Below are 19,307 nucleotides of genomic sequence, written 5' to 3'. Positions count from 1 at the left end.
GAAATCGAGTCACCTGTTCCACTGACAGCCAGCCAGGCACCCCTGGAATCATGCCATTTATTTATTTAACTTTTTAAAGATTTTATTTATTTATTCATGAGAGAGAGAGAGAGAGAGAGAGAGAGAGAGAGAGGCAGAGACACAGGCAGAGGGAGAAGCAGGCTCTATGCAGGGAGCCTGATCCTGGGACTCCAGGATCACACCCTGAACTGAAGGCAGACACTCAACTGCTGAGCCAGCCTGGCGCCCCTGGAATTATTCCTTTTAGAAGCACAGTGCCCTTCATCAGAGCTAGCTTTGAACACACTCTTAGAGCATACTTTAGTTATATAATCAATATACATACTGCTTGCACCAAATGTGACTTAATGAAGTTTTACATGTCCCAGTTTCATAGGATCCTGAGTCATGTCACCCCTTATGAGTCATTACCCAAGTCCCTGGCACCTCCTTCCTGTTAAGGAAATAGCAACTCAGCCCACGTCTAGCTCTCTTTTTTCTAGCAGAGACAGACTAGGATTTGTGCAGTACTGCATTTTGTATGTTATGTAGAATTATTAGGGTTCTAATAAACACAGTTCTGGAGAGGGGTGGTTGAAACTGCAGTTGATTAGATATGAAGTCTTGGTTTACTGGTGGCGCCTTAACATAAGTGACACCATTTTGGGCCTGTGGTTTTCTTTTCAACAATACATATGGAATGCTTCATGGATTCGTGTGTCTTCATTGCACAGGGGCCATGCTGATTTCTGTATCATTCCAATTTTAGTATGTGTGCTGCCGTAGTGAGCACTCTATTGGATCTTTTAAAAAACAGCTATTTACATATTTTTGGTTAACCCTATTAAAAATATAGAGACAGCTACTTTTTAAAAAGTAAGTTTAAAAAGTAATTCCTGGGGCACCTGAGTGGTTTAAGTATCTGCCTTCTGCTCAGGTCTTGATCCCAGGGTCCTGGGATTAAGCCTGCCTGGAGCTCCCTGCTCAGCGGGGAGTCTGCTTCTTCCTCTCCCTCCGCCCCTTCTCCCAGTTTGTGCTTTCTTTCTTTCTTTCTCTCTCTCTCTCTCTCTCTGTCAAATAAAGAAAAAAATTAAAAATAAAAAGTAACTTTCTAGCAATGGAATTCTTTTTTTTTTTTTTTAATTTTTTTTTTAAATTTATTTATGATAGTCACAGAGAGAGAGAGAGAGGCAGAGACACAGGCAGAGGAAGAAGCAGGCTCCATGCACCGGGAGCCCGACGTGGGATTCGATCCAGGGTCTTCCGGATCGCGCCCTGGGCCAAAGGCAGGCGCCAAACCGCTGCGCCACCCAGGGATCCCTAGCAATGGAATTCTTGGATCATAATGTACACAAATTGAAAACTGATAAATATTGCCAAACTTCCTCCAAAACACTTGTTCAAGTCTATACTTCTGCCTACTATGCTTGTCACATTTCCTCATACCCTTGTCCTTGCTGAATATTATGAAACATATATATTTTTATCAATCTGACACATGAAAAAAATATCACATTGGTTGGCGTTTCTTCACTTACGAATGAAATTGAGCATATTTTCACATGTTTTTGGTTATTCCTTTTTATTTTTTGTGAACTTTCCATTCATATCTTTTGTCCATTTTTATTCACGTTTTGTCTTCTCTTATTGATTTATAAATTAACAAAGGCAGTTCATTCTTTTGGGTGCTGCTGGACCCAAATCCACTGTAGGAAGAAGGGTGTTTCACACACCCAACAGGCAATTCTCCGGACACCAGCTGAGTGTCCCACAATTTCTCTCTCTTTTTTTTAAGATTCTATTTATTCATGAGAGACACACAGAGAGAGGCAGAGACATAGGCAGAGGGAGAAGCAGGCTCCATGCAGGGAGCCCAATGCGGGACTCCATCCAAGGACCCTGGGACCACGACCAGAGCCAAAGGCAGACACTCAACCACTGAGCCACCCAGGTGCCCCGTCCCACAATTTCAACTCAATTTTGACACTACCCAGAGATAGCATCAGATTCCACAGGTTCAGGCCTCAGTGCCAGGAGACCACACCCCACCCCCAACTTCAATACCAGTCAGAAGTCCAGAATCACCTGTGCTTCTGACCAACTGGCTACAAATTGGACGTTCCCACCATTTCCTCCTTGGGTTCCCTTAATTTGCTAGAGTGGCTCACAGAACTCAGAAACATTTTACTCACTAGATCACTGGTTTATTACAGAAGCATATAATTTGGGAATAGCTAGATGGAAGACATATATAGGGCGAGGTATGAAGGAAAGGCTCAGAGCTTCCTAAACCTTCTCTGAGCATGCCACTCTCCCCAAATTCCTACATGTTCACCAACCCAGAAGCTCTCTAAACCCCGTTCTTTTAAGTTTTTATGGAGGTTTCATGGATTAAATATCTGATATCTGATGTTGGGGCAGGAAATCTCCAGCCCCTCCCCACCCCGGAAGCTGTGGGGAGAGGGGAAAGAGGCTGAAATTTCCAACCCTCAAAATACAGGTTTAGTTCCCCTGGCAACCACCCCCCATCCTAAGGTGTTTTCTAAAGTCCCCCATTAACGTAACAAAAGACATCTTGATCACTTCCTCCCCTTAGGAAATTCCAAGGCTCTGGGGAGCTGTGAGCCAGGGACCATGGACAAAGACCAAATGCATGTGAGAAATGAATGACCAAGGGACGCCTGTGTGGCTCAGCGGTTTAGCGCCCACCTTTGGCCCAGGGCGTGATCCTGGAGTCCCGGGATGGAGTCCCACATCAGGCTCCCTGCAAGGAGCCTACTTCCCCACTCTAACTGTGTCTCTGCTTCTGCCTCTCTCTCTTTCTCATGAATAAATAAATAAAATATTTAAAAAAAGAAATGAATGACCAAATCCCTTATAAATCACAATATCACACCCTTTGTCATCTTTCCTGTACTGCAAGGGTTTCTCCCAGCTCATCACTTGTCAATTGACTTGGAGTTTGGTATATTTAGTGTTTTAGGAACCTCTCAACAATATCTGATATAGTATATCTTAATCTGCGAATTTTGCTCTGAGATCACATTTAGCTATACCCTGTACATTTTGATATGTAATTTTCTCATTTCAGAGACATTTAAATTTTTATTATTCTAAATTTCTTGCAAATTTTGATTTATTGATACATTGGTGCAAGAGTTAATATATATATACATATGTATACATACATATGTATATATATATTTTTTAAGATTTTATTTATTTATTCATGAGAGACACAGAGAGAGAGAGGCAGAGACACAGGCAGAGGGAGAAGCAGGCTCCATGCAGGGAGCCCGATGTGGGACTTGATCCAGGGTCTCCAGGATCATCTCCTGGGCCAAAGAGAGGCGGTAAACCGCTGAACCACCCAGGGATCCATATATATTTATATTTATATTTATATTTATATTTATATTCATATTCATATTCATATTTATATTTATATATTTTATTTATTTATTTGACAGAGAGCACGAGCAGGGGGAGCAGCAGGAGGAGGAGAAGCAAGCTCACCATTGAACAGGGAGCCTGAGCTGGGGCTCCATCCCAGGACCCTGAGATCATGATCCAAGCCAAAAGCAGACCCTTAACTGACTGAGCCACCCAGCGGCCCCAAGAGAGATATTTTTTAAAGCTTTTCCCAAGCTACTAAAAAAGAATCGAGTCCCATTCTCGATGGGACTGGCCTTCAGCCCAGGGTGTGATCCTGGAGACCTGGGATCAAGTCCCACTGAGCCACCCAGGTGCCCCTATGCGCTCCTTTTCTTTGGGCTTCCAAGAATCCAACTACTACAAATCTAAACATGTGGTTAGTGCTGGAGATTTTTTACAAGGATTCATGAGAACATATGGTAAGGTCGGGAACATTCTTACTGTCTCATCACCACCCAGTCATTTGTAATTCCATCACCTCCAAACCAATGGCTTAGTGCACTCCAGAACAGCTCAGCATCATTGGGAAATCACCAGCATTCATCTGACCCATAGTTCATGGTCCTTTGTCTCCTGACTATATTTAATACTAGTCTTTTTTTCAAAACTTACTCTGAGTCAGGAATCAGAAGTGCTTTTAATCCTTGAACGTACTGAACAGTTTTGTGAGAATATTATCATCATAAGTTTTACAGATGATGAAACTGAGACTTTACAAATTAACTTCACAAAGGATAAACATTCATTTAAAGCATTCTTCAGGGGGATCCCCGGGTGGGTGGCTCAGCGGTTTAGCGCCTGCTTTTGGCCCAGGGCGCGATCCCGGAGTCCCGGGATCGAGTCCCGTGTCGGGCTTCCGGCATGGAGCCTGCTTCTTCCTCCTCCTGTGTCTCTGCCTCTCTCTCTCTCTCTCTCTCTCTATGTCTATCATGAATAAATAAAAATCTTAAAAAAAATAAAGCATTCTTCAAATATTGGGTGTAGGGGTTACTTAAAAATAAAATATTAGGGATGCCTGGGTGGCTCTGCGGTTGAGCATCTGCCTTTGGCTCAGGTCCCGGGATGGAGTCCTACATTGGGCTCCCTGGGGGGAGCCTGCTTCTCCCTCTGTCTGTGTCTCTGCCTCTCTCTGTCTCCCATGAATAAATAAATAAAATCTTTAAAAATAAAATAACATAACATATACACGTTTATTTTTTTAACGTAACATATTTTTTAAAATAAAGCTTTCTGGGGCACCTGGGTGGCTCAATCGGTTAAGCATCTGCCTTTGGCTCAGGTCATAATCTCAGAGTCCCAAGATCAAGCCCCACATGGCATCTGGGTCCCTGCGGAGCCAGGAGTCTGCTTCTCCCTCTGCCTGCCACTCCCCCTGCTTGTGCTCTCTCTATCAAACTAAATAAATAAAATCTTAAAGCATATATAAATCTTTCTTCAAATACTTGTTAAATAGCAGCATGGGTCATGTCAAAAGAGCCAGAAGTCCAATCCAGCTTGAACTTCACTGTTTTACTCCAAAGTTCACATCATCAACTGCTGTCTACCATGCCTTCCTCTCCTGTCACTTCTCCAAGGGAGGTTTTGATCACTGCCACCTCAATACGCACTTCCCTATTGGGGTGAGTTGTTAGGTTGTGTCCATGTAGGGCTGCCTTCTGCTCACACATCCAGGCCACATGTGGCCAAGGTGGCAGAAGGGTTCCCAACATACAGGGAAAAAGCTATTATAATGTAGATTACAAGCACCAGGATGCCTAGCTGGCTCAGTTGGTGGAGCATGAGACTCTTGATCTTGGGGTTGTGAGTTTGGGCCCCACATGGGATGTAGAGATTACTTTAAAAGACATCTTGCGTGGATGGCTCAGTCAGTTAAGCATCTGCCTTTGGCTCAGATCTTAATGTCTGGGTCCTGGGATCAAGCCCCACATCAGGATTCTTGCTCAGTGAGGTGTCTGCTTCCCTCTCTCTTTCTGCTCCTCCCCTGCTCATTCTCTCTCTCTCTCTCTCTCTCTCTCTCTCTCAAATAAATAAATAACAAATCTTTTAAAAAAATCTTGGGGTTGGGACACCTGAGTGGCTCAGTGGTTGAGCATCTGCCTTTGGCTCAGGGTGTGATCCTAGGATCCAGGATCAAGTCCCACATCGGGCTCCCTGCCGGGATCCAGCTTCTCACTCTGCCTGTGTCTCTGCCTGTATGTGTGTGTGTGTGTGTTTGTGTGTGTCTCATGAATAAATAATAAATTAAAAAAAATCTTAGGGCACTTGGGTGGCTCAGTGGTTGAGCATCTGCCTTTGGCTCAGGTCATGATCCCAGAGTCCTGGGATCGAGTCCTGCATCAGGCTCCCTGCAGAGAGCCTGCTTCTCCCTCTTGCTGTGTCTCTGCCTCTCTCTGTGTGTCTCTCATGAATAAATAAAATCTTTTTTAAAAAAACTTTTATTTTTTGTTAAAAAAACTTTTAAAAAGATCTCTCCCAGAGATCTCTCTCTTCCATACACACACAGAAGAAAGGTCACATGAGAACACAGCAAGAAGATGGTTGTTTATAAGCCAAGAAGAGAGTCTGCCCCAGAAACCAACTTTGATGACACCTTGGTCTTGGACTTCTAGCCTCCAGAACTGTGATGAAATAAATTTCTGTTGGGGCACCTGGGTGGCTCAGTTAAGTGTTCGCCTTCGCGTCAGGTAGTGATCCCTGGGCCCTGGGATTGAGTCCCTCATGGAGCTCCCTACTCTTTGGGGAATCTGCTTTTCCCTCTCTCTCTGCCCCTCACCTCTGCTCGTTCTCTCTCTCTCTCTGTCTCTCTCTCAAATAAACAAATAAAATCTTAAAAAATATTCTGTTGCTTAAGTTATTTCCAGTCCCTGTATTGCAGTGTGAGCTAACACAGGTGGCATCTGGGAACTCAGATTTCAGGAGGGTTCCCACCATTGTCGAAATGATGAGTGGCTCCCCATGCCTAAACTATACAAACACTGTGGTTTATGCTGAATACCTGCTTTCCTTCTTGGGACCTGGGATTTTTGTACATGCTAGCCGAGGGTGCCTACCTAACTGGCTCCTGGTAAAAATCTTGGACTATTAGGCTCAGGGGAGTTTCCCTTCAAGCAATATATCAGATCTGTTGTCACAATTCATTGCTGGAAGAATTTTTTTTTAAGATTTTATTTATTTGACACAGAGAGAGTATGAGCAGGGGGAGCAGCAGGGAGGGAGCCTGACATGGGGCTCGGTCCCAGGACCCTGGGATCATGATGTGAGCTGAAGGCAGATGCTTAACCAACTGAGTCCCCCAGGCGCCCCCATTGCTGGAAGAATTAAGCATGTCTCGTGTGACTCCAATGGGAAAGGGATCTTAGAAGCTGTTCCTGGCTCCCTCTAGACCAGGCCCCATGAGCCCTTTCTTTGCTGATGGTGCTTTGTGTCCTTTTGCTGTAGCCATGAGTACAAATACATGGAGTCGCTCAGAGTGAATCATCGGACCTGGGGGTGGTCTTGGGGTCCCTGGACACAAAGCATCTTCTACATAGTACCACACCATCATTCTCAAAACCCCTCCCTTTATTGCTTTGCTGCCTGTATTGCTGTCAGCTCCTCAGGGGCAGTGTCCTTACCCTAGTTTACCATCTTATTTCCAGTGCCTGGCACAGAGGAGGCTCCCAGTAAATGTCTGCTGAGTCTTTTTTTTCTTCAAAAGACAGAAATGTATTATTTAATGGTTCTGAAAGTTAGAAGTCTGAAATCAAGGTGTTGGAAGGGCGAAGCTCTCTCTGAATGCTCTAAGAGGGGATTCTTTCTTGCCTCTTCCAGCTTCTGGTAACTCCCAGTAATCTTTGGTGCTTCCTAGCAGTGCTCTGATTTCTGCCTCCATCATCATGTGACACTCTTTCCATGTATGTCTCCATGTCTCTCTCTCTCTCTCTCTTTTTAAGATTTTATTTATTCATTCATGAAAGACACACAGAGAGAGGCAGAGGGAGAAGCAGGCTCCATGCAGGGAGCCCAATGTGAGACTCGATACCAGGTCTCCAGGATCAGGCCCTGGGCCAAAGGCAGACGCTCAACCACTGTGCCACCCAGGCGGCCCTTAAAAAATAATTTTATTTTTATTTTTGAAAAGATTTTATTTATTTATCTATTCATAAGAGACACACAAGAGAGGCAGAGACACAGGCAGAGGGAGAAGCAGGCTCCCCGTAGGGAGCCTGATGGGGGACTAGATCCCAGGACCCCAGCATCACAACCTGAGCCAAAGGAGGACACTCAACCACTGAGTCACCCAAGTGCCCCCCTAAAATGAGGATTCTTAATGGGGAAGTGGCTCTCCTCCAATCCTTGACTCAGGGATCCTAGCTCCTGACATCTCATAGCTCTGCCTTATCCACCAAGCTGTGTAATAACTCTGCTACATCATTAAGTGTGTCTATGGAAAGCAACCTCAGGCAGCCCCAGTGGCTCAGTGGTTTAGCGCCGCCTTTAGCCCAGGGCGTGATCCTGTCTCGCATCGGGCTCCCTGCATGGAGCCTACTTCTCCCTCTGCCTGTGTCTCTGCCTCTCTCTCTGCATCTCTCTGTGTCTCCCATGGATAAATAAATACAATCTTTAAAAAAAAAGCAACCTCTGTACAAAAATATAAACAAACACTTATCTAGATTAGCTGGAAGGAAAACAAGAGTAAACTCTTTGCAAGCTTTAAATATAATTTAAGTAGGGATCCCTGGGTGGCACAGCGGTTTGGCACTTGTCTTTGGCCCAGGGCGCGATCCTGGAGACCCAGGATCGAATCCCACATCGGGCTCCCGGTGCATGGAGCCTGCATAAATAAATAAAAAAAAATTAAAAAATATATATATAATTTAAGTATAGTCTTTGAATGCAGTTTCATGTTTTAAAATATATCCAATAACTCATAGTGAATGAGAATTACTCAACAATTCTTTGGGGGGGGGCTTTAAGAATGATACACAACTATTATTAGCACGACATCTATATAAATGGTAGTAGTTGACAAACTTTTTTTTTTTTTTGCAGTTGACAAACTTAAACATGAAGATCTTTCCTCTTCAGAAAGGCAAATATATTTCCCCCATTTTCTCTGCTTCATCCTACCTTTGAACTGGACACCGGAAATTACAAAGTTTTATTGAACATGTGTAACCAATAGCATTTGTAATAACTATCTTTTGCTGTGTAACAAATCATCCCCCAAAACTCAGTGGCTTAAAACCACAAAAACTTATTATCGTGCACATTTTCAAAGGACCAGGTGTCCAGGAGTGCCTTCACTGGGTGGTTCTGGCTCCAGCTCTCTCATGAGGTGTCAGCCAGAATGGTGATTGGGGCTGTGGCCTCACCTATAGGCTCATTTGCCCAGAAGGGTCTGCTTTCAAGCTTAGTCACATGACTGTTGGCAGGAAGGCTCAGTTCCTTACCACATGGGCCCCTCCATAGGGCTTCTTAATCTGTCCTCATAATAAGGTGTCTGGCTTCCCCTATAGCAGGTAACAAGGGGGAGGGAGAGAGAGAGTTAGAGAGAGTGAGTGTGATAGGGCATGTAGGAACAGTAGAACAAGCAAAAAGGAAGCTTTAGTGGATGCCTTCTATGGGCTACTGTTGGAAGTTATACACTGTCACTGCACCAAGTTCTGTTCATTAAAAGTGAGACACTAAGGGTAGTCCACTCTCAAGGGAAGAGGAATTAAGTACAGTCTCTTGGGTGGAGGAATATTTTTTAAAAGATTTTATTTATTTATTCATCAGAAACACACCGACAGAGGCAGAGATGCAGACAGAGGGAGAAGCAGGCTTCCTATGGGGAGCCCCATGTGGGACTCAACCCCCAGATCCCAGGATTACGACCTGAGCCGAAGGCAGATGCTCAACCACTGAGCCACCCAGGCATCCCTGGGTGGAGGAATATTAAAGAATTCACACAGGGATTCTAAAACCACCACTCTAATATATTATAAGCCAACTTTAATAATTTCCTAATGAAAGATGATATGGAATTTATATCTTATATGTAATATATATTGTACATGTAAGTCCCAGGCAGTGCAAGTAGGACCGCTGCTCTGGTCCCTGAGCCCAAGAGGGCCCACGCTTTGGAATGCCTTCCCCTAAGGGGTCTAAAATCCCCTCTAGTGGCTGGGACTGGCTGGAGCCAGAAGTGCCAATTCAGGTGAGAGGCCCCAGGTCTTGCCTGGGACCCCTGTGGGACCTGATCCCCATTTCTCCTTTTTTGGAGATGCCTTCTCACCCTCTACCTTACGTATGGGGTCAGATGCCCTGATGAACTCTGGTTCTTATACCTATGGTGTTGACCCCAGTGCTCCATGGCTAGCTCCAGGGGGGTGACCTGGCAAGAGATTGCTCCTGCTGACTAGTGTGACATTTCCTTCACAGGATCTCATGAGACTGGGCCATCAGAATGGTGATGACGTGATTTTGTGTGACTCTTGGTCATATTGTTTATGGGCCACATTCAAAGCTCTAGGTTTGAGCAATCCACTGCCAACTCTTAGGCTTGAGTTGCATACATAGGCATGTGTATCAATCCCTACATGTCATCATTCCAACTGTGGGGCCGCCTCCAGTCTAGAGCACCCAAAAGTGGTGGAGGTGGTGGTAGGACCCTGTCTGTCCCCTGCCACTGGCACTCAGAGAAGTCATTCCTTCCATGGGCTCTGCATCGGGTAGTCCTCTTGGCTATGTCTACCTCCTTTGAGGCCTTTGAGACTATGTCTCCACAACTCCAATGGGGTGTCTTTGCTCATCAATGTGGTGACATCATGCTCCCCCAGGTCAGTCTCAAGCCATACCAGATGAGGAAAGGACATCCTTTGTACAAATGGGACTTCTCTTCTCACTGCCTTGGGCCCCCTACCTATCATCCCCACTGGTGGTGGAATGTGGAAGGCAGGGGTGCAATTAAGGTTGCAGTAGATCGCATCCTAGGAATGCAGTGATTACTGTTTAAAGAGTTCAAGGGAGGGCAGCCCAGGTGGCTCAGGGGTTTAGCGCCGCCTTCAGCCCAGGACATGATCCTGGAGACCCGGGATAGAGTCCCGCATCAGGCTTCCTGCAGGGAGCCTGTTTCTCCCTCTGCCTGTGTCTCTGCCTCTCTCTCTGTGTCTCTCATGAATAAATAAAATCTTTAAGAAAAAAATAAAAATAAACAAAGAGTTCACGGGAAGATATGGTTGGAAGATGTGTGTTTTTATATTTTTGCTATAAAATTCCAAACAGTAAATTTAACATGACCAGAAAATGAGATATTGTTTACATTTTCCTGCATACACTGCTGAACACTCGCTTTTGTGGTCCTTATCAACCAAGCATAGAGACAGCTTCTGTAGGGGTCATCTCTGGAAGCCAGAGAGAGGTTCTTCTCTACATAGAAGTTAAAACCTGGTTGTTTTTCCTTCTTAGGCACATTTTACAATAAAGAACATAAGGAATTGGTTCCTACACCTGAACAGGAAGAGACAGGGCCTAGACACTAAGGATTCTTCAGGTGCCTTGATTGCACAATAAGCAAATACAGCAGTGTCTCTTCTCTACACTTTGTTCTAAATCTTCATCAATAAATCACAATTACTCATATGGATCCATGACTTTCTAATACATTTCTTATTCAAATTGTTTCTATAGACTGATCCTGCAAAATATATTTGTCTGGGGTCCCACATACCTTAGGGGCAATGTGGCAGGCACCTTCTTTTTTTTTTTTTTTAAGATTTTATTTATTTCTTCATGAGAGACAGAGAGAGAGAGAGAAAGAGATGCAGGCAGAGGGAGAAGCAGGCTCCATGCAGGGAGCCCAATGTGGGACTCGATCCCGGGTCTCCAGGATCACACCCTGGGCTGAAGGCAGGCACCAAACCACTGAGTCACTGGGGCTGCCCCTGGAAGGCACCTTCTAAGATGGTGCCCAATGATCCCTGCCTTCTGGCGTTCTTGCCTTTGTGTGATCTCCTCCTCTGAAGTGTGGCCTGAATTTATCGACCGGCCTCTAACAAACAGAAAATGGCAGAAATGATGGGATATCATCTCTGAGGCTAGTTTATAAAAAGACTGCAACTTCATTATCCACTAAACACTCTCTCACTTGTTGGCTTGCTTTCTCTCTCTCTCATTCCCTCCTTCAATTTGAGCCCAGCCAATATGTAAAGAAGTCCAGGCTATCCTGTTGGAAAGGCCGCATGAAAGAGAGCTCTGGAGGATGGGAAGGTACATGGAGGAGAAATGAGGGACCCCAGCCAGCAGCCATGAGCACTGTTGCCAGCCACATGAGTGGCACTTCTCAGATGTGAACCTCTCGCCCCAGACCCAGTGAAGTCTTCAGTTTTTCATAACCTCAAACATTATTTTTTAGTAGTAGTAGCTCATTTGATCACCAAACCTGCACACATTTGGGAAAAAACAAACCCAAGTAGAATAAAATGGATACTTGTATTATACCAGACATCAATAATTAGAGAAAACATGATTTTTTTTTATTAAACCAAACTATTAAACTAGTCTCATTTGCCAAAGATTTACCTTAATTACATGACCTTGGATTCTCTGAGTTTCTAAAAGAATCTTTTTCAAATCTAGCATGCTTAAAGTATTAAAAGTTCCATGTCCTTGGGGTCCCTGAGTGGCTCAGCGGTTGAGCATCTGCCTTCCACTCAGGGCATGACCCCGGGGTCCTGGGATTGAGTCCCGCGTCTGGCTCCCTGCATGGAGCCTGCTTCTCCCTCTCTCTGTGTCTCTCATGAATAAATAAGTAAAATCTTTAAAAAAAGTTCCATGTCTTCATTTTCTTGGAATTTGGGGAATATTGATTTGTACAAGTGCATATTTATCTCTACATGTCAATCGGAATGGAGTTCCTTTAAGAGACTTCGCAGAATAATTTTTCTTCTAATACCTTGAGGGTGCCTCGTGGTTCAGTAATTGGGTGGCACACATCTTTTTTTATTCAGATGAGGCTGAAGGTGGAATCTGATCATCAGTGACTTCTCCCATTGACCAAGCACCCGAAGATGGACCTAGGGTTGTCAAAATCTAATAGGAGTGTTCAACACGGTACCTGTGGCCACTCATATTTGCTGCAAGAGAGAGCATCCAAGGCCATAAAAGCATCCATCCTCAGGTCCAGGGGCAGGAAAATGGGTAGACCATGTGTCCACTTCCTCTATTTTCCTTCATTATCCACTAAACCTAATTTACTGGATATTTTAATGCTGGTGTGAATACTGTTCATATTTTAATGGCTGGTGTGAATACTGTTCCACTTGCTCCAGCCATATGAGTAAGTTGGCAAGGATTCCATTGGCTGTCTTCTGTTCCTTTAGCTAAAAGCTTGGTCTCTGTTATGTGGACTATAGAAGTTCATGACTATTATACTTTCAATGTTGAGCATGCCCTTGATTTATAAAAAGGGTCCTTTTTGAGTGTTTACTGTTTTCCCTTAATTTGATCTTTAATTTATATTGCAACTGCTCTTTCCTCACACATTTGTATTTATATTTTTTTCTTTTTTTTAAAAAGGTCTTATTTATTTATTCATGAGAGACAGAGAGAGAGAGAGAGGCAGAGACACAGGCAGAAGAAGCAGGCTCCATGCAGGAAGCCCAATGTGTGACTCGGTCCCGGGACTCCAGAATCATGCCCTGGGCCGAAGGCAGGCGCTCAACTGCTGAGCCACCCAGGCATCCCCACATTTGTATTTATCATAGAAAAAAATCTTTCTGAATCATTTTGATTTAGATATTATTTGGCTTTTGAATTTAAAAAAAATTTAAATTTTCAAAACGTGACCCTGAGATCAAGAGTCGTATGTGTCACTGACCAAGCTAGCCAGGTGTATTCTCTGTTTTCAGTATTTTTTAATGCTTCCTTGGTATTTTCTTAGAGGTGTACTTTTGTTACAGAATAATTTTTTCAAGTGATTTGGAAGTGCTAGCTCCTATTTTTCATTCAACTTATGAGTACCTGTAAGTTTTTAAAAAACTTACTTGAATCTACATATATCTAGTTATCAGCAGCAGGAATGAAAGAATATCTGTTCATTTCTCCTCTTCTTTGTGAATGGGGTGTGAACACTGCTGCGGTCACACAGACAGGAGTCTGGACATTCCAAGTCACACAGACTGGGGTGTCAGCACACTTAGGGTAATGCAGACTGGGATATAGACTCTCACGAGTCACACAGAGTACGATCTGGAAACATTGGGGTCAGACAGACTGGGTATACACACACAGTGTCATATAGACCGTACTATGAACGATTCTGGGCTTGCACAGACTGGGGTCTCAACACTCTTCACGTAACAAAAACTAGAATGTGGATACTTCTGGGTACATACATACTGGGGTATGGACCTCCTGGGGTCACAAAGACTGGAATCTAGACACTCGTGGGTCACATGGAATCAGGTATAGATTTTGAGTGTCCATGTCCCAGTCCAGGAGCACACTAGAGTCCTCGTTTATTTCTTTCAACAGTTTTGTCTACATTGTAATCCCTCACCCCATTATATCTGTCTGCAGTCTGTATTTCACTGGTAGCGACCACTTTGAAGTCCTTATAGGTTTAGTAGCTGTTTGTCTCCTATAGATGAGAGACCAGGAGGCCACTATTGCCAGAGTACTGGCTATAAGCCCAGGTTTGAAATCTCGCCAAAGGGGCACAGATTTTGAAAGACTTAATTTAACCCACAGTCCAGGCTTAAGATCAGAAGATAGGAAAAAAAAAAAAAAAAAAAAAAAAAAAGATCAGAAGATAGGGGATGGATGATGGATTAGTTAACACACGTCAGTGGCAACCCTCCAAAACAACAGTGTATTGATGGTAAAGTTATTAACAAAAGACCTCATTTAACTAATGCCAAGGAAGCATGAACAGTGGTAGTCTTATCAGTGAAAGGCAACACCACCAGGGGGGAATTGACAGTGGAAGAGTTGACAGGGACTGTGGTTTATTTATTTATTTTTTTAAATATTTTTTTTTTTTTGTGACACCATCATAGACATCTCACTTATTTATTTCTCACACCGTCATGAAGTAGGTTTCTCTCTCTCTTTTTTTAAGATTTTATTTATTCACGAGAGACCCAGAGAGAGAGAGAGAAGCTGAGACAAAGGCAGAGGGAGAAGCAGGCTCCATGCAGGGAGCCTGATGTGAGATTTGATCCCAGGACTCCAGGATCCCGCCCTGGGCCAAAGGCAGGCGCTAAACCACTGAGCCACCCAGGGATCCCGGGACTGTGGTTTAAAGTCAGATAAGAGGAGCATTGATGGTAGAAGAGTTAGTATGCAGGGTTCAATAATAGACCAGAAAAGTACTGATGGTGGAATAGAGAGGTTTGAAGTCAAGGTAGGAGGGGCCAGGATTTTTAATTAGTTAACAAGTAATTAACAATTCAAATAGAACAGTTTAAATATTGAGGTTCAGAGATATTAATGTTAGAATGCTTAGCAAATGCTTGAACTCAAAACTAGAGGGGCGTTGGTGGTGTAATACTTAGCAGAGGCCCTGTTTTAGACCAGAAAATCAGGGATGGGAACAATTGAATAAATATCTGGGTTTGAGTTTAGTCAAAAGGGGAATAGATTCTAAAATATTCAGCAGAGCCTAGGGTTTGAGCTCAGAACCTAAGGGCACTGATGTTGGGAGAGGTATCTGTACAAGTTCAATGGCATTGGCAACACAGTAGTTATCAGAGGATCAGGTTTGAGGTCAAACCAGGGGGAGTTGAGGGTGGTAAATTTAACAGAGGACTGGGTTTGAGGACAGGACTGCAATGGAAGGATTTTGGATGACTTAAATGGCTGTGTTGGATAATTTTAGACCAGTCTATCTCTGAAAATGGAAAAGTAAACAAGTCCTGTTTGAGAATCAGACAAGAGAGCAAGGATAGTGGAGAGCTTTGATTAGGGAACAGGATGACACTGAAGGCTGGATGACAATAAAAGAGCTCCTGGCTTGAGAACAGACTAGAAAGATATTGATGTCATAGTGGTTAATAACAGACCAGTCTGAGGGCAGACCAGTGGAGCACTGTGGTTTAAGAGTTAAAATGCCCTGGGCTCAAAGTCAGATCAGAGAGGATTAAAAGTTGAATAGTTAAAAGGAAGCACAGGTGAAGCCAGTGTAGCATTCTTGGATGAAGAATTAACAGAGGTCTGGGTTTGATTTGAGACCAGAAGGGTCTTTCGGTTAGAATAGGAAAGGAAAGCTTGGGTTCAAGGTCATGCAAGAGGAGCAGTGATGGTAGGATACTTGAAAAAGACTCTTGTTATTAAGGCAGACCAAATGGGGATTGATGGTGGAATCATTAATAGAGAAGGTCACACCAGAGAGGTGGGGACCTTGGAATAGTTCAAAACCAGATCAGGGCCTCAATTTTGAGGGCTGATGATAATGGAACAGTTTATGGAGGTCTGTATTTGAGGTCAGGGCAGATAGGCACCAGTAATGGAATAGCTTATAAAAGCTCTGGGGGATCCCTGGGTGGCGCAGCGGTTTGGCGCCTGCCTTTGGCCCGGGGCACGATCCTGGAGACCCGGGATCGAATCCCACATCAGGCTTCCGGTGCATGGAGCCTGCTTCTCCCTCTGCCTGTGTCTCTGCCTCTCTCTCTCTCTCTCTCTCTCTCTATGTGACTATTATAAAAAAAAAAAAAAAAAAAGCTCTGGGTTTTGGGATGCCTGGGTGACTCAGTGGTTGAATGTCTGCCTTCAGCTCAGGGCGTAATCCTCGAATTCCAGGACTGAGTCCCACATCAGGCTCCCAGCAGGGAGCCTGTTTTTCCCCTCAGCCTATGTTTCTGGCTTCTCTGTGTCTCTCATGAATAAATAAAATCTTTAAAAAAAACCAAACCTCTGGGTTTTGGTTGATGAGAAGCCTGTCATGTTGGATTAGTTAAGAGACACCCATGTGAGAATTTATTTTATTTTATTTTCCATGTGAGAATTTAGATCAAAGGTGGTCTTGGGGCACCTGTCTGGCTCAGTCAGTAGAGCAAGCAACTCTTGACCTCAGGGTTGTTAAGTTTGAGCCCCATGATGGATGTAAAGATTACTTTATTTTAAAAGATTTTATTTATTCATGAGAGACACACAGAAAGAGGCAGAGACACAGGCAGAGGGAGAAGCAGGCTCCCTGTGGGGAGCCCGATGCCGGACTTGGGAATTTCAGGATCACACCCTGAGCTGAAGGTAGACACTCAACCACTGAGCCACCCAGGTGCCCCATAAAGATTACTTTAAAGAAATAAAATCTTAGCCTGCTTCTCCCTCTGTGTCTCTGCCTCTCTCTGTGTCTGTCGTGAATAAATAAATAAAATCTTAAAAAAAAAAGAAATAAAATCTTTAAAAAAGATGGAGGTCTTGATGGAGTAAAAGCTAAGAGTCTGGATTTGAAGTCAGATCGGAGATGCCTTGATGGTTCTAGAGTTCAAAAAGGCCCAGTCATGAGACGCCTGGATGGCTCAGCAGTTACGTGTCTGCCTTCAGCTCAGGGCATGATCCTGGAGTCCTGGCATCAAGTCTCACATTGGGCTCCCTGCATGGAACCTGTTTCTCCTCCCTCTGCCTATGTCTCTGCCTCTTTGTGTGTCTCTTATGAATAAATAAATTTTTTTAAAAATTTTTATTTATTTATGATAGTCACAGAGAGATAGAGAGAGAAGCAGAGACACAGGCAGAGGGAGAAGCAGGCTCCATGCACCGGGAGCCCGACGTGGGATTCGATCCCGGGTCTCCAGGATCGCGCCCTGGGCCAAAGGCAGGTGCCAAACCGCTGCGCCACCCAGGGATCCCTAAATATTTTTTTTTAAAAAAGGCCCAGTCAGAGCAAAAAGCCAGCAACAGTGGGTATTAATCAGAGGCCCAGACTCAGTTGGACCAAAGAATAGTCAGCAGAATTTCAATTCCAAATAGGATTGGAGGGGTACTGATAGTGGAATAGTTTGCAGCAGCTCAGGTTCAAAATGAGATTAGAAGAGGAATGATAATGGAATAGTTCACAGGCACACAGGTTCTGAGGTCTGTGTGCTACAAGTCTTACCAGTGTCCTAAGTTCAAGGTCAGATCAAAGAAGCAATTATAGAAAAATAGTAAATAGAGGCTACGGTTTGAAGTGAGATCATAGCAGTAGAGAATGGAATAGTTTCTTGGGGTCAAGCCAGAGGAGCACTGAGTGTGGAAAAGTTTGCAGACACTCAGGTTTCAGGCCCAAGGTGCATTGGTAATGAGTTACCTGAAGCTTGGATTCAAGGGCAAAGACTTATCGATGGTGGAATTATAAATAGAGTCTCAGGCTGGAGTTTAAACTGCTACAGCCCTGATTGTGGAAGAGTTAAAAAGACTCGAGTTCAAAGGAAAACCAGGGGTCTTGATGGTGCAAACATTAACAGAAGCCCAGGTCTGAGGGTAGACCAGGTGGATGCCAATGGTGGTAAAATTAAAAGTAGCCAGGTATGGGTCACACCAGTGAGGCACTGGTGGAGGAAACGTTAAGAGATGCCCAGACTTGAGGTCAGATCAGAGACAGTGATGGTAGAATAGTTAGCCGAGGCCTGGGTGGAAGTTTGGGCCACACAGGGATTCATGGTACAATAACTAACAGAGGCCCAGACTCAAGATCAGGACCAAGGGTCCTCAAAGGTTGGTTGGAATTCTTGCTGAAGCAAAGCGGCACTGATCACAAATTAACAGAATCCCAAATTCAAGGTCATCAGGAGACAACAGCTGGTGGAACATTATACAGGAACCCTGGTTTGATACTGAACCGGTGGTACACTGATGAGGTAATAACTAACAAAGGCTCTGCTCAAACTCAGACTGGAGAGGCTCTCGGAGCAAACACAGGGGTTCAAAGTTAAACCCCACTAACAGAATAGTTAGTGGAGGCCTGGATTTGAGGCAAGGCTAGTGCGGCACTGACGGCAGAATGGTAAGAGTTCCAGTAGATGTCAAACTGGAGGCACAGTGATGATGGACAAGTTAACAGAGGCCCAAATCTGACCAATAGGATTATCTTTTCATTGTTTGCTCATTACTTATTTCCTCGTAGTTATAAGTCAAGAAAAGGTATCATGAAAATGAATTTAAAGCAGAATGTTGGAGTGCCTGGCTGGCTCAGTCACATGTGACTCTTGATCTGGGAGTCCTGAGTTCACGCCTGACATTGGGGACAGAGTTACTTCAAAAAAAATAAAGCAAAGCAGAATGTCAACTCTGCCACCTCAAAATTTCCTGAGAAAGAAACCCCCAAATGACATATGACATCCACAATTAGCCCTCTTGAATCCAGATTCAATAAACAACATGAAGAATGTGAAGAAATGAAGGTGCTAGAGAAAAACGAGGTTCCTCCAAGCGATCTTGCCCATCCACTGACCTTGGTTGAAACCGAGCACCTTTTCGGTATTGCATCGTGTGCAGAAAGAGTTAACCCAGCAGGCCTGAACTTCTCTCCTTGGAAAGGCCTGCTTCAAGGATGGTCCTTGGCTGGCATCTGGACACTTAAGATTTCAGAGGGTTCTCACCATCCTCTAAATCAGGAGTGTCTCACTGCGCCTCAGCAGTTCACACAAGCACTCTGGTTTATGCTGAACATCTGCTCTCCTTCCTGGACAGTCTGGAAGCTGAGTATGCACCAGGTTGGAGAGGGGGGGGGCAATGTGACCAGCCCCTAGTGAAAACCCTAGGCATTCAACCTCTGATAATGAGCTACTCTGGGCTGTCAGGAGCCATGATGGGGGGGATTAAGCATGTCTTGTGACTCCACTGGGAGAGAATCCTTAGAAGCTTGTACCTGGTCTCCCCGGGACTTTGCCCTGGGTACCACATCCCTTTGCCGATTGTGTTCTGTA

The 19,307-nt window shown here is 44.3% G+C and overlaps 1 non-coding gene across 1 annotated transcript; it reads right to left on the bottom strand.

Annotated features, from left to right (window-relative positions):
- Positions 1-689: 689 nt before the first annotated feature.
- Positions 690-793, bottom strand: LOC112907313 (U6 spliceosomal RNA). The gene has a single exon (XR_003232751.1). It is a non-coding gene; the product is annotated as a U6 spliceosomal RNA (small nuclear RNA).
- Between the last annotated feature and the right edge of the window lie 18,514 nt (positions 794-19,307).

The sequence above is a fragment of the Vulpes vulpes genome, chromosome X (assembly GCF_048418805.1).
Source record: "Vulpes vulpes isolate BD-2025 chromosome X, VulVul3, whole genome shotgun sequence".
In the NCBI taxonomy this organism is placed as follows: Eukaryota; Metazoa; Chordata; class Mammalia; order Carnivora; family Canidae; genus Vulpes; species Vulpes vulpes.
The sequence above is the reverse complement of the archived record's forward strand: the minus strand, read 5'-3'. Positions and strand labels throughout refer to the sequence as shown.